The sequence below is a fragment of the Calidris pugnax genome, unplaced genomic scaffold (genome assembly GCF_001431845.1).
Source record: "Calidris pugnax isolate Ruff unplaced genomic scaffold, ASM143184v1 scaffold70, whole genome shotgun sequence".
In the NCBI taxonomy this organism is placed as follows: domain Eukaryota; kingdom Metazoa; phylum Chordata; class Aves; order Charadriiformes; family Scolopacidae; genus Calidris; species Calidris pugnax.
This window is the reverse complement of record NW_015090862.1, coordinates 223,530-237,018: the sequence shown is the minus strand read 5'-3', so window position 1 is coordinate 237,018 and position 13,489 is coordinate 223,530. Positions and strand designations below refer to the sequence as shown.

Sequence of the window (13,489 nt, the reverse complement as noted above, 5' to 3'; positions counted from 1 at the left end):
AATGGCTTCAAGCTGGAGGGGAGCAGATTTAGACTGGAGATGAGGAGAGGGTTCTTCACTGTGAGGGTGGTGGAGCACTGGAACAGGTTGCCCAGGGAGGTGGTTGAGGCCCCATCCCTGGAGATATTCAAGGTGAGGCTCGACGAGGCCCTGGGCAACCTGGTCTAGTTGGGGGTGTCCCTGCTGACTGCGGGGAGGTTGGACTAGATGGCCTTTGGAGGTCCCTTCCGGCCTGGGCAATTCTATGATTCTATGAATCCATGGCATCCGCACAGATCCTACAAAAGACAGAGGGACAGGAGATGCCATGAAGCCGCCTCTGCCGCCACCCCAATTGACTGCCATGAGGCTGGGCTACACCCCAAGAAACACTTCCAGATCCTTGGCACCAATAAAAGATGGAAGGAGCAGAAAACAGAGGACTGATAAGGGATAGTTGAGTCCGATGTAACTTGTGGCACAATTATTTGCACCTAGGACAACGCAGGGGGCAAATTCCCCCATGACAGCCCTGCCACGGCAACTCCTTGAGTGTTGCCCCGGCTGCTGGGACATGGGGACCTGCGGGGACATTTTGTTTGAGTTTTTAGGGAGCAGGTCCTTCAGAAACTGAACTCTGAGTCCTAAAAGGCTTGGGCACCTCTGCAGCAATCACTGCAGAGCGTGGCAGAGCACTTCAAAATAGCTACCGTGGGCTTTCCCCAAGCTCTGACAGTGGCTGGAGACTGGAAGAGCCTTTTTTTGGGGGCAGATGAGTGCTTCCCTGCTCCGAGGTGGCTCAGCATCCCCAGAGCATCCTGTGTCCTCCCTGAGATGCCTTGCTCTGCCATGTCCTGAGCAGCATCCCAAGACTGGAAAAGCCTTTTCTTTGGGCAGATGAGTGCTTCCCTGCTCTGAGGTGGCTCAGCATCTCCAGAGCATCCCGTGTGCTCCCCGAGATACCTCGCTCTGCCATGCCCTGAGCAGTGTCCTGGACCCCTCCCCAGCCAAGGAGATGGCAAACACTAAGAGTAGCCATCGGCAGCTGCCCCAGCTGGGCTCCAGCAGCAGGTCCTGCCCTGTCCCAGTACCAGCAGCAGCCCAGATGCTATCTCGAGGGACTGCTGGAATGCTATATCCTGGGACTGCTCCTCTCTCTTCCACCTCAGACAAACCCAAGCCAAAGGCACCTCACGGGGTGGCCCAACACCGCCATTTTCTGCTGTCAGACACCTGAAGAGGGCTGCTTGCCACCCTCTCAAGACACACTTTGGCAACCCGAGCAGTTATTTCCCAGGCTGTTGAATCATTTCTCGTCACCACGCGCCTCCGACTCCCCATGTAACATCTCAGCTGCTCCCCAGCTCCTCCCCAGCATCTCCACGCAAATCCAGAGGGATGCCTACAAAGCCTTGGCTTTACCCCTGACTTAAAAAAAAAAAAATAAGTGAATATCAGTAGAATAAGGCAACCTGGCAAAGCAGGCAACCTCAGCACGGCTGGGCAATGCTGATCACCAGCACCCATCACCGGTGGCACCAGGGTGAGTGGTGGCACCCCTGGGAGCACTCTCCCCAGCAGCAGCGGCTCACTCTGAGCACGTGGCCGAGCCAAGAGAACCATCATTCTTCCTCTGCCTTGACCAAAGGCTGCATCATACCCGACAGGCCCCCAGGGGAGTAAGGATGAACATCAGGTCGAACACGTCTCCTGCTCCCAGCCGTGCACACATCTGCCTCCCCCGAGAGCTGGGACACGCAGTCACAAGCACAGCCCCAAAAACCACTCCAAAGCCTGTGGATGAGGAGGGAGGACAACCCCACGCTCGGACCAGTAGGCTGCAAGGTCTGAGGATGAGACTCAGAGATGCTCAGACTGAGCTTCCCCTCCCCTCTTGCTCCTCTGCCCACGACTGCTGCTGCCTGTTGGCCAGAGACCCCACGGGGCCACCACGGGCACGGGTCAGAAGAAAACCCAGAGCACCCTTTTCCCCTCCCCAAAACGCCGTGTTTGTCCGAAAGCCAGCTTGCTGCAAGCGTAAGGGAGCCCATGCCCTTCTGAGTTAAGATTTAAAGTTTTAACAAAAGCAATTCAGTGTTTTGTCTGGGCGAGCCGCTGGGAGCACCCAACAGCTCAATTTTTATTGATAAAAGCCTTTTTTCCTCTAAAAAACACGGGACAGGTTCTCCCCATGACAGCAAAACATGGGCAACGCAGAGCCTCGCATCACAAAGCACAACAGTCTCCCTGCATTTCTGCTGGGCCACATGGAAAAAAAAAAACAAAAAAAACAAAAAAACAAAACCCCACATCTGGCAACGTCTGCAAAGAGAGTCCTCGTGAGCGAAACCCGCAGAGACCAGTGGTTGCCAGTCTCCTCCACCAGCTGGGAGCCCACTGAAGCACGCCATCAGTCACCCTACGGGCCATAAGCGAGGTGCTTTTGCTTTGCTCTGTCTTATTTTGCATCCCAAAAACAAGCATCCGCTGTGTTGTCACCAGCCTCCCGTGAGCTCCAGGAGAGCAGCCCCAGCAGACCCTTCCCAAGGTGCTCCCATCCGCTACGGAGCCAAGGGGGGGGTGACGACAAAGCAATCAGGGAGCAGACAAGGAACACGCGACTTTCCCGTCCTGGAGGGACTGCTGGGACTTGCTGGAAGGCGTCCAATTAGTTAACGAGCACTCCAGAGCCGAGTCTGGTCTGGAATCAGTAATTAATTGCCACAAGACAAGCCAGAGCCGATTATATTGGAGGAACCCGTGTCTGTGCTAAGGATGGACCTAGGAAAAGAGGGTCTGCCCAGCCAACCCCATATCGAAATGGAGAGAAGCAGCTGGCAACGAGCAAGCAGGTTGATCTGGATCCTCCAAAAAACCTGCAACCCCTCTGCCACATCGGGGGCAAAGCCCACAGACGGATCCCACCCCAAATGTCTTGGCACAGCTGAGGGTCCCCGTCCCTGGAGCTGGTCTTCTGCATCGATACCAGCCCGGCTGCAGGGACGGTGAAAGCTTTGCTTCTGATGAGCAGTGCTGTAGTAATTAAGCAAACGGGATACATCAACCTGGATGGGCACCTCCTGCTTCTATCGTCCACAAACCTCGTGGTTTTGGAAGTCCTGGAATAATTGCTTCACATCCATTAGTCTCCTGCTCCAAGCTCTTGAGCATCCTCCAGCACAGGAGGTCCCAGGTCCGAGGTGGCTCAGATAAGCCAAGCTGTCACCAGCAGCGTTAGCCCTCCTGGACCTCATCAGCCCTCCCGGGCAGGTTCTCCTGGTTGAAAATCAACGGTTGAGCTCCAGGAAGGAGGAGAAGACGTCCTTCCAAGGCGTCTGCTCCCAGCCCTCGCCGCTCCCTGGAGCCACCTCTCCGGAGCGTGTCCCCACCACGCGGCAGGAGCTGCGGAGCGGCTCTGCATCCAGCCCCTCTGATAAATTAGCTGGAGATTCAGGCATTCCGCGCAGCTGCCTCATCCTCCGCCGGCATGACAATGTGATTAATTTTGGGTGCGGGATGAAGCTCATTTATCAGAGGCACGTGAGGGCCGGGCGGGCTGCGGGGGCGTGCGGGGAGCCCCCGGGGCTCGGGGGAAAGCAAAAAGGAGGCAAAAGGCCTGAGGGAGGGAAGAACGGAGCCCAGGGCATCTCCCAGGAAGGCTGTTTGCCACATTGGCTGGCAATTAAGCATGCTGGGGGAGAAGAGCCCCACGTGGGAAGAGAGCTTTTCTCTCTGCTAACACACATGGCCGCGGCCGGGGAGAGGTGTGTCACAGGAGGGGGGTAAGAGGATGGGGCAGAAGCAGCCTTGAGTCTGTTACCGTGCTTCAGGAGAGGCAATTCTACCACTGCTGCCACTTCTCCCCCCACCACCCCTTTCCTCCAGGCCATTTTCCACCTTCCACCACCAACAGTGTGCCCAGGTGGCCAAGAAGGCCAACAGCATCCTGGCCTGCATCAGGAACAGCGTGGGGAGTAGGACCCGAGAGGTGATCACCCCCTTGTACCGGGCACTGGTGAGGCCCCACCTCCAGTACTGTGTCCAGTTTTGGGCCCCCCACCACAAGAAAGACATTGAGGTGCTGGAGCGGGTCCAGAGAAGGGCAACAAAGATGGTGAGGGGTCTGGAGAGTAAGTCTTATGAGAAGAGGCTGAGGGAGCTGGGGGTGTTCAGTCTGGAGAAGAAGAGGCTGAGGGGAGACCTTATCACTCTCTACAACTCCCTGAAAGGAGGGTGTAGAGAGGCGGGGGTCGGTCTCTTCTCCCAAGTTACAGATGACAGGACAAGGGGTAATGGCTTCAAGTTGTGCCAGGGGAGGTTTAGACTGGACATTAGGAAACAATTCTTCACAGAGAGAGTGGTCGGGCATTGGAAGAGGCTGCTCAGGGAGGGGGTTGAGTCACCATCCCTGGCTGTGTTTAAGAACCATTTAGATGTGGTGTTGGGGGATATGGTGTAGGGGAGAACTTTAGAGTAGGGTAGATGGTTGGACTTGATGATCCCGAGGGCCTCTTCCAGCCTAGATGATTCTGTGATTCTCTTCTTCTCTGGGTGGTCCTGTCCTGCCTGTCCCCACTCTGCAGCCAGAAATGCTTGCTGCTGGCTGCTGGCAGGAGGGCGGCCAGAGCTGCTCCTGCAGGAATGGCCTCAGAAGGCAGAGCTGGATGTTCGCTCCCCGGTGTAACACGGCCCCGACACGGAAAAATCAGGTGGTCAGTTCATCCATCCCTCCAGTGGAGTTTCTCCACATGTTCAGAGTGTTAGACATGAGCTGCCAGCTCCAGGCTGCACATGTCCACCACGGGAATCAGGAGTCTCTGCACAGTTTTAGGGCGAGGAGTAGTTTTTGGGGTGAGCAAACACCATGCCAGATGCCCTCTGGTGAGACGGGCATGCAGGGAGAGGGTATCGAGCCAGTCCCTCAGGCACCAGGATTTACAACCCCCCTGTGCCACCAATACCAGCTGGGGATGGGACAGGGGCCCCATCCCATATCATCTCTGTCCCAGACCAAGGTCATGCCAGCAGCACCCAAAACCCTGAGATCACCATAACCCCCCTCCCTTTCACATTTTTAGGCTCCAACTAGTGAACCATTTTCTGCTAAAGAGAAGAAAAACCCTGGAGTTCAACGGGGCCACGTGAGCTGTGACAGCAGCGACAAATCTTTGGGCACACGGCCGGTGCCAACGCCTTCGGTGGGACTCAATTATCAACCCAACGGGTAGCGTCAAACAGAGAAGCTGCTTTTTTGATAAATGCATATTTTTTTTTTAAAGAAAACATGTCAAGGGGCCAAAGGCAAAGACGACGCAATACGTGGCAGCCCCGCTGCTTGCAAGACAGTCCTGCTAATTTATCCCAGCGCAGAAGCAGGTCCCTTTCTGCTGGGGTAAATGTATGGTTAGAAAACCAGCGGGGACTTTGGAAGTGTGAAAATGTCAAACACAGAGTGGCACAAAGACCTTAACCCCAAAAAAGGGGAAATTTTACGCTTCTCTCTCACGGGTCCTGGAGAGGATGTCTCTCCAGGAGAAAGCAAGCAGGACAGGGTGGTGGTGGAATGGGTGGCCCAAGAGAAGCCCATCACTGGAAAGGATAGAGATAATAACACCAGCTTGCAGCCAGAACTGCAACCTCTGACTTTCACCTTTCTTCCAGGTCCTCAATGCTCCTCTAAGCCTGGCTCCTCTGCTGGGTCCCCAGGGAGGTTTTCCTCCTCTCCCATCCATTGCTTTACCATCTCATCTTTCCAAAGGCCGCCCAAGTCCCACCCCAGAGCCCCGTGGTGTGGCGCCGACAGCAGCAAAGCCATCCCAGCTTTTATTGCAGTCATCACCCCAATTAATTAAAGTTTTCAATTCCCATCTGTCCAAGGTTACCCAGGAAGGATCGACGGCACCCACACGGTTTCCCTTCACAGGTTACAGAGAGGCAGCGATAAATATATCTCAGCAGGGAAAGAACTGGGCTACCACATGGGCCACTGGCTGGGCCACTAGCTCCTGGGCATGTTTGGGCTCTTAGAGCCACCTGAGGAGCAGCACTGGTGCCCAGCCCCACTGCTCCCCCAGCACCACATGATGCTTTAGCACCGGCACTATCTTGGCAAGAAGAAAATGCTCTTGAACTTACCAGAGCTGAAAGGCAGCGATAAATATATCTCAGCAGGGAAAGAACTGGGCTACCACATGGGCCACTGGCTGGGCCACTAGCTCCTGGGCATGTTTGGGCTCTTAGAGCCACCTGAGGAGCAGCACTGGCGCCCAGCCCCACTGCTCCCCCAGCAGCATGCAATGCTTTAGCACTGGCATGATCTTGGCAAGGAGAAAACACTCTTGAACTTACCAGAGCTGAAGTCTTGCAAGGAGCTGCTGGTGAGGCAAGGAACCTGGAAAGGAGGAGAGAGAGACACATCAGTGGGTTGGGTGTTGATGGCAGTGGGTGTTTTAAGAGGATGACAGGGCAGTGTTGGGGTCCCACCAGCCCTATGCGGGTGGGACAGGCAGTATTGAGGTCCCACCAGCCCCTTGTGGGTGGGACAGGCAGTATTGAGGTCCCACCAGCCCCAAGCGGGTGGGACAGGCAGTATTGGGGTGCCACCAGCCCTTGTGGGTGGGACAGGCAGTACTGAGGTCCCACCAGCCACTTGTGGGTGGGACAGGCAGTATTGAGGTCCCACCAGCCCCTTGTGGGTGGGACAGGCAGTACTGGGGTCCCACCAGCCCCTTGTGGGTGGGATGGGGCATGTTCCCCCCCATGGCAGCACTGAGCCCAGCCCCACAGAGCACAAAACTACTCCACAAACCCCAGCTGCCCCCTCCAACCACCCCAAGCCACAGCCTTGCCATGCAATTGAGTCTGACAGAGTCTTAGAGGAGACCCTTACTTAATTAGCACCAGTTAAGATCCTGGACATCACCAGAGTTGCTTGGATACAGACCCTGCCCTATCAGGGCTAATTAAATTCATCAGGGCCACCTAAATTTGAGCTACAAGCCACGGCAGGTGGTGGGAATTCACCAAAGGATTAAGAAGTGTTTTTCCACATCCCAGTATGAACACAGGGCTGCCCCTCTCCCTTTTCCCAGTGCCTCACCAGCTCCTGGAGCACGCCGTGCAAATCTACGCTAAGGAGTCACAACAACGCGCCTGGGAACCCATAAATATCTGTGAAAAATCTCCCCATAAATCCAAGGGAAGGGGAATTTACAGCGCTTTCTTTTGAGATTTCTCCAGGTGTTCCCTATTAAGCCATTGTGCTCGTTTGCATAAGTACTCCTCAGACAATAAAGTCTTCTCTGCCATCAGTTACCGGCTCTGCAAACAGGAGCAGTGCTGGGCACGGGGCTGTAAAGATGAGGGACTGGTTCCTTGCATCACCAGCTCCTTTTTTGAGGGGGGGAGGGTGTGATTTAAATCAGCCACAACCAGAAATGGGGGTCCCTGGGCAGCCCCAACATCCATGTCCCCTTCTGCATGCAGGGGAGCATGGTGGCTTCTCAGGGAGGGCTAGACCCAGAGGTCCATGTCACCAAGGGACATCCTGCAGCTCGGGGACATTGCTGTGCTTCTTCAGGAAAAAAAATACATGAATGAAAACTGAAAACCTGCCTCACTCCTGGACCCCACATCCAACAGATTTCACCCCGCCTGGCTCCTGCAGGAGTGGTGAAGGCCCAGGTTAATTGCCAGGAGAGCAGGTTGTATTTCAGCTGTGACATTTCTTTGTGTGTTTAACGTATCCTTATCATGACTTCTGCTGTAGATGGGTGGGAGACAGGAGAAAATGAATAATACCACGCTTCCTTCCAGCATGAAATTCTCAGCGTGTCCTCCGCCGAGTGCAATTACTGTGTATATGACTCCTGTAATCTGGCTAATACTGCTAAGTATACTGGAGATTAAGGGATTTGGGGCTGCAAAGTCCGTTTCATCCACCCAGGCCCCTGCAAGGGAATATGAGCAGGGAAAAGGTCTCGCAGAAGCCCCCAGACTGAGTAGGGTCTGGCCTGCAAGAGACGGTCCCACCATGTCCTCTTGCTGCTGTGGTCCTCTCCCATGCAGCTCTCAGCTCTGCTTGGGGGGGACATGGAGGAGGGTGACCGGAGCTTCTGGGGAACAAAGCACCTTCTCAGCAGCTCCCAAACCCAGCGTGCTGCTGCCTGGGATGCTCCCAACCCTACACCAAGCACCACCGTCATGTTCCTGGAGCTCTGAGCTCTCCCCAGTGCGGTGCGCGGGGGACATGGTGGCCACGGTGAAGGACTGAAGTGGCCACGGTGAAGGACTGAAGTGGTCTCGGGTCTGCTGCCCGGAGTGCTCTCCAGGCACCAGAAGAGCTGTTATCTTCTGAGCTGGAGAGTTAATAACAGCACTAGAAAATTTCTGCTTTGGCTGAGGTGATGGCACCTGTCTGCCCCATGGGGAGGAGAGCCACAATGCCAGCGTGCCCTTGGGTCTGGACCATGCTGCCAGCCCCCATCCTTGCCATACCCCGGCTCAGACTTGCCCTGGGGCTCTTGCCTGAGCTGGTGGTGGTGGTGGGACACGACCCTACCCCATTGCCTAGAAGCAGGGTAGCAAACCAGGGCTTTGCAGCCCTCATACCTAAGGAAGCTTTGAAAATAAGCCTCCTAGGGAGCTGCCATCCTTCCCTGGTTCACAATGGGTAGAGCCCAACCCCGGACATCACTCCTGCCCAAAGGGGAAGCCATGGAGGGCTCCTTCCAGCTCCTCCGAGCTGATGTAAAACGAAGCAGAGGGTTGTTCTGAATGAACAGGGTTGTTCTGCGAGCACGGATGAACGAAGCAGAGCAAGGAGATGGCTTTAAGTAGTAAAAGCTGCCCTTATGTTATGAGCTCAGACACAGCCTTATATATCCCCGAGCAGCAGAGGAGCCATCTCCGCTTTGATCCGGGTTTGATTTAAAATGGAGCATCTCCCTCAGCATCACCAGGGGGGACAGCAGCGAAGTAACCTCGTTTTCCTCTGCTTTGTCCCTTTTGCCACTTGCCATGTGCCAGAGATCCCTGGGCCACGTGCCAGAGCTGCCAACCCCGGCTCCTTGCCCTCCGGGGGGGTCCTGGCCATGATGTGCTGGGGCAGCCCCCAGCTCTGGCTGCATCCCCCCTCCTTCCCCCTCCCCAACACGGTGTGGTCCAGCCCTGGCAGGTGGGGATGCTCAGGGAGATGCTCCCTCCCCGCGCTGGGATGCGGAGGAGCCAGCACAGAGCTGGGGAAATGAGAACCTGCCGGGGCGTAATGCCAATTCACCGCCCATTAACTCCCCACAAATCCTCCGCTCCCCGGCCTTATCTTCCTCTGCCATGTCCCCTCGCTCCCCCTCCTCCTCCTCCTCCTCCTCCCAGGCTAATGGGCTTTTTCGGACGTGGAGACAGCTGCGTGAGGTACCTTTGGCTGTGCTTGGGAGCCCTTAAAACGGCAGAGTCCCTGGGGAGCTCTGGTGGGAGACACCCCCGGCACCCCCTCAGACACCCAGGGGCGATGGGGCTGCCCCAGACAGCAGGGCTCATTGCCAAACACCCGCTTGCTCTTGAGGACGGAACGTCCCCAAAACGTTAACTTTCCCCCCCCCACCCCCCCCCCCCCCCGCCCCCGTTGTCAGGAGATACCCCAAAGCTATCCACCCATCTGGCTGCCAACGATTGTCTAAACACCCCGCACGGTCCTGTGCATCCGGGATAGATTTACTGTCACTTCTTGTGAAATTAGGAGGGATAAAATCAAACAGCTGAGCAGCAATATCTGCTGGGCGGCGGGGGGGGAGGAGGTGGGGGGAGCAACCACCAGCGCAGCTCAAGGGCTTTGCCGAAAAAGGGAGCTCCAGAATAAACACCAGCCAAGCTCACCATGAGGCATCTTTGCTTAGGAGCCCTGCTGGAATAGCAGGTCTGACCTGTGAGCCCTCCCGACCTGTGGCCGAGCATCAGCTGGGTTTTGAATCAGCACTTTGTGAAATCAGCCAGATTTCACTGTGGGGCAGGCAGGGCAGGAGGGGCAGGAGGCTCCTACACCCAGGGGTACCCCCCCCTTGCAACCAAGATGGCCGCCCTAGCAACCTCTGAGACCCTCCCCAGCACCCATGGGACACCCCCAGATTCTCCGTGACCCCCACCCCAGCACCCAACACCCCCTTAAACAGCCTCAGGCCTTGCCCAGCACCCAAGGGACACCCCCAGATCCCCCGTCCCCCCCCCACCCCCCCCCCCCCCCGCCCCCGTTGTCAGGAGATACCCCAAAGCTATCCACCCATCTGGCTGCCAACGATTGTCTAAACACCCCGCACGGTCCTGTGCATCCGGGATAGATTTACTGTCACTTCTTGTGAAATTAGGAGGGATAAAATCAAACAGCTGAGCAGCAATATCTGCTGGGCGGCGGGGGGGGAGGAGGTGGGGGGAGCAACCACCAGCGCAGCTCAAGGGCTTTGCCGAAAAAGGGAGCTCCAGAATAAACACCAGCCAAGCTCACCATGAGGCATCTTTGCTTAGGAGCCCTGCTGGAATAGCAGGTCTGACCTGTGAGCCCTCCCTGACCCGTGGCTGAGCATCAGCTGGGTTTTGAATCAGCACTTTGTGAAATCAGCCAGATTTCACTGTGGGGCAGGCAGGGCAGGAGGGGCAGGAGGCTCCTACACCCAGGGGTACCCCCCTGGGACGTTCACTCAAGTTCCTCAGATCAACAGCGGATGAAAACCACTGGCTTTTCAGAGGAGAAATTCAGCCCTTCAGCAGGGAGCACAGATTTTACGTGACAAATTGAGCTCAGCCCAAAACTCAGTTTTCCATCCGAAACTGTTTGCCCAGGAAATTTGCAGCCAGCCCTTTCCATCAAGCGGTGCAGCTCCCTGCATGAAGAAGGGTTTGGGGATAGCAGAGCATCCCTCAAGGCGGCAGATAAATGTCGGACCAGAGTTAGTGGCTGGAGGGTGAATCTAGACAGGCTCAAGACTGAAAATAAGGCACAATTGTTGGACAGTCACAAGCACTATCACAACCATTAAGTCAGGAGCAAGAGGAATGCTCTGTCTCCAGCTGTCTCAAGGGGAAGAGAGGCTGGTCCTCCATAAGAGGTGCTATAAGGTTGCTCACAAGCAACATCCAAGAATTATAAGTGGCCCCATAGAAGCCTGAGGACACCAGGAGTGGAAGAGCTGGTTTCCCACCATCACTGTGGAGGGGGACGGCGGAGCTGGGACAGGGTTGGCACCAGCCTTCACCACCAGCCTGTGCTGCAGCTCAGCAGGTCACATCCATCTCCAGCTTGAGAGGAAAAGGATTCCCAAGCCCACCTAACCCACCTACAGGAGCTGGTAGCGTGGTAGCATCCTCCCCAGCTTGGTAACCACAACCCCTGCAGCATCTCCCAGCCCTTCCCATATTCCCCTTCCATGCAGCTCACACATTTTATCTTTAAAAACCACAACAGGCAGGGTTAAAAAAAAAAAACACACCCATGACAAACAATCCAAGGGAAAGAATACAACAGCCCTTGAAACGCCATCCTACATTTGAAAGGGAGGGATGGAGGCAAGGCAAGAAAGCCTCATTACCATCAGAAATCCTCTCTCCCTGCCCTCACCTCCCCGCTCATTTCCATATCACAGGGGACACAATACCTTTCTTCTCTTGAAAAACGTCCCATTTTTGCAGAGACCAGCCATCCCTACTCCCAGCACCAGCTCTTGGAGCTGGGGAACAAAAGCTGGGCTCACACCTGCCCTGGCAGGCGGTGCTGGGGTGTGAGTCTCCAGGCCCTTATCGGCCTCTCGGGAGCAGTTTTTATCATTATTATTATTATGCTACTTTAACTTTTTTTTTTCCTTAGCTTCAAGATCCTTTAGTCAGTCCAATTATACTCAGAGAAGCAGAAGCGGCAGAAAATAAAGCATTATAAGGGGTTCAGGAAGTTATTTTCATCTCAAGGAGCGTGCAAGAAAGGTTGACAAGTCTTTATTCCGCTCTTACGGGATAATCTGTAGGTTCCCAGCTGATACGGGGGGGAAAAAAATTAAAAGCATCAGAAGAAATTACAGGAAGAAGTAAGACCCGGGTCTCTGCATAAATTGAAGTAATGTGCACCGTGGCTGACAGCTGAAGGCACCAGAGGGTGAAATGTCAACGTGGGGAAGGGAAGGGGTGGCCAGGGGGTCTGGGAAGGGCTGGGTTGGGGGGCAGGAGGGTCACTCAGCCCCCTTTAGCTGCTCTGCTCCCCTGCTAAGTGGGGCCCGTCACATCTTTCCAGTCCAAAGCATCACTGGCACAAGAAGAATGGGGGAGGGAGGGAAGGCAAAGCAGCTCCATCCTCCAGCAGCAGCATCCCCTGTTCTGCCCCGGGTCGCTGGGTTCGTCCTGCTCCTCTCTGGCTGCTCCCATAAAAAGCCACAAGATTCAAGTCAGGTGTGGCAGAATTTTTCTACAAAGACTTGGGGGGCTCTGGCACTGACATGCACAGGGTGGGAGCTCCCAGCAAGCAGGGGCAGGGGGTGATGCCAGGGTGGTGGGCAGGGGGCCAGGACCACCAGGAGGGAAGAGGAGGAACCCCCACCACCTCTCACCAGCACGGTGTGGGGCGGGGGGAGAGATGGATGCACTGGGATGGTGAAGGGATGAGGAGCAGAAAAGCCCTGGGAGACAGTCTCTTCCCCCTGGGTGGCACCCCCAGGGCCAAGGGGAAGGGGGGTCCCCACCTCCGTGGTGCTGTCACCCGTGAGTGATGGCAGGGTTGGGGAGGAAATAAATCCCCAAGGCTGTCGCAGGAGGTGAACTGGGGGGGTGTATCCATCTTAGAGATACTTAATGAATGTGCCACAGCCCGCGGAGTGGCAGCAGATACATCTCTGCAGCCAGCACTCCCTACGCTGCTCCTCGCCAGGCTCAGGTACAATTTAACAGCTTCTTATTGATTTTATTTATGTTCCCCAAGCCCTGGCAGTGTCTGTATCGCCCCAGCCCAACAAGAGCCCCATAGTCACAGCGGGGACCCCACACTTGCTTTGCCCTTCCTGCTCCTCATCCCTCACCCACCCTGGAAGGGGCAATGCAAAATCATCTGCCCCAGGGCCACTCTGGGGACAAAACCTGAGTGTTGGGCCAGAAAAGATGTGGTTTTGGGCTCCTTCAAACATATTAAAGTTCATGTGGGCTTTAGCTCAGCTCTTCAGGCCAAGGGGAAGGATGAGGCAGGATTACTAGAGCCATGGTGAGCACCAGCCCATCACCAGACACCGGTGTCACCCACACCGCCCTGGCACCAGGCTCTGGGCTGCATCTTTGGAACTCCAATTAGAATAAAACAAGGACCTTGCAAAAGATACCCTTGCCAGAAAGTCTTTTAGAAAGGCTTAGCTTCTATGTAGCATCGCAGACCTTCATTTCCAAGGCAAGAAAAATGGCAATCAGCAGTTCTGGTGTGTGGCTTGGGTTTGTTTTTCCCTCTTTCCCTTAGGGGGATTTAAAAAAAAAAAAAAAAAAAAAAAAAAAAAAA

General features: G+C 55.4%; 1 long non-coding RNA gene across 1 annotated transcript in view; it reads right to left on the bottom strand.

Moving 5' to 3' along the window:
- The window catches only part of LOC106889419, an 86,476-nt gene that overhangs the window by 51,823 nt on the left and 21,164 nt on the right, over positions 1-13,489 (bottom strand). The window contains exon 2 of the long non-coding RNA XR_001412308.1: positions 6,328-6,370. This is a non-coding gene — a long non-coding RNA (uncharacterized LOC106889419). The remainder of the gene's footprint in view (positions 1-6,327; positions 6,371-13,489) is intronic.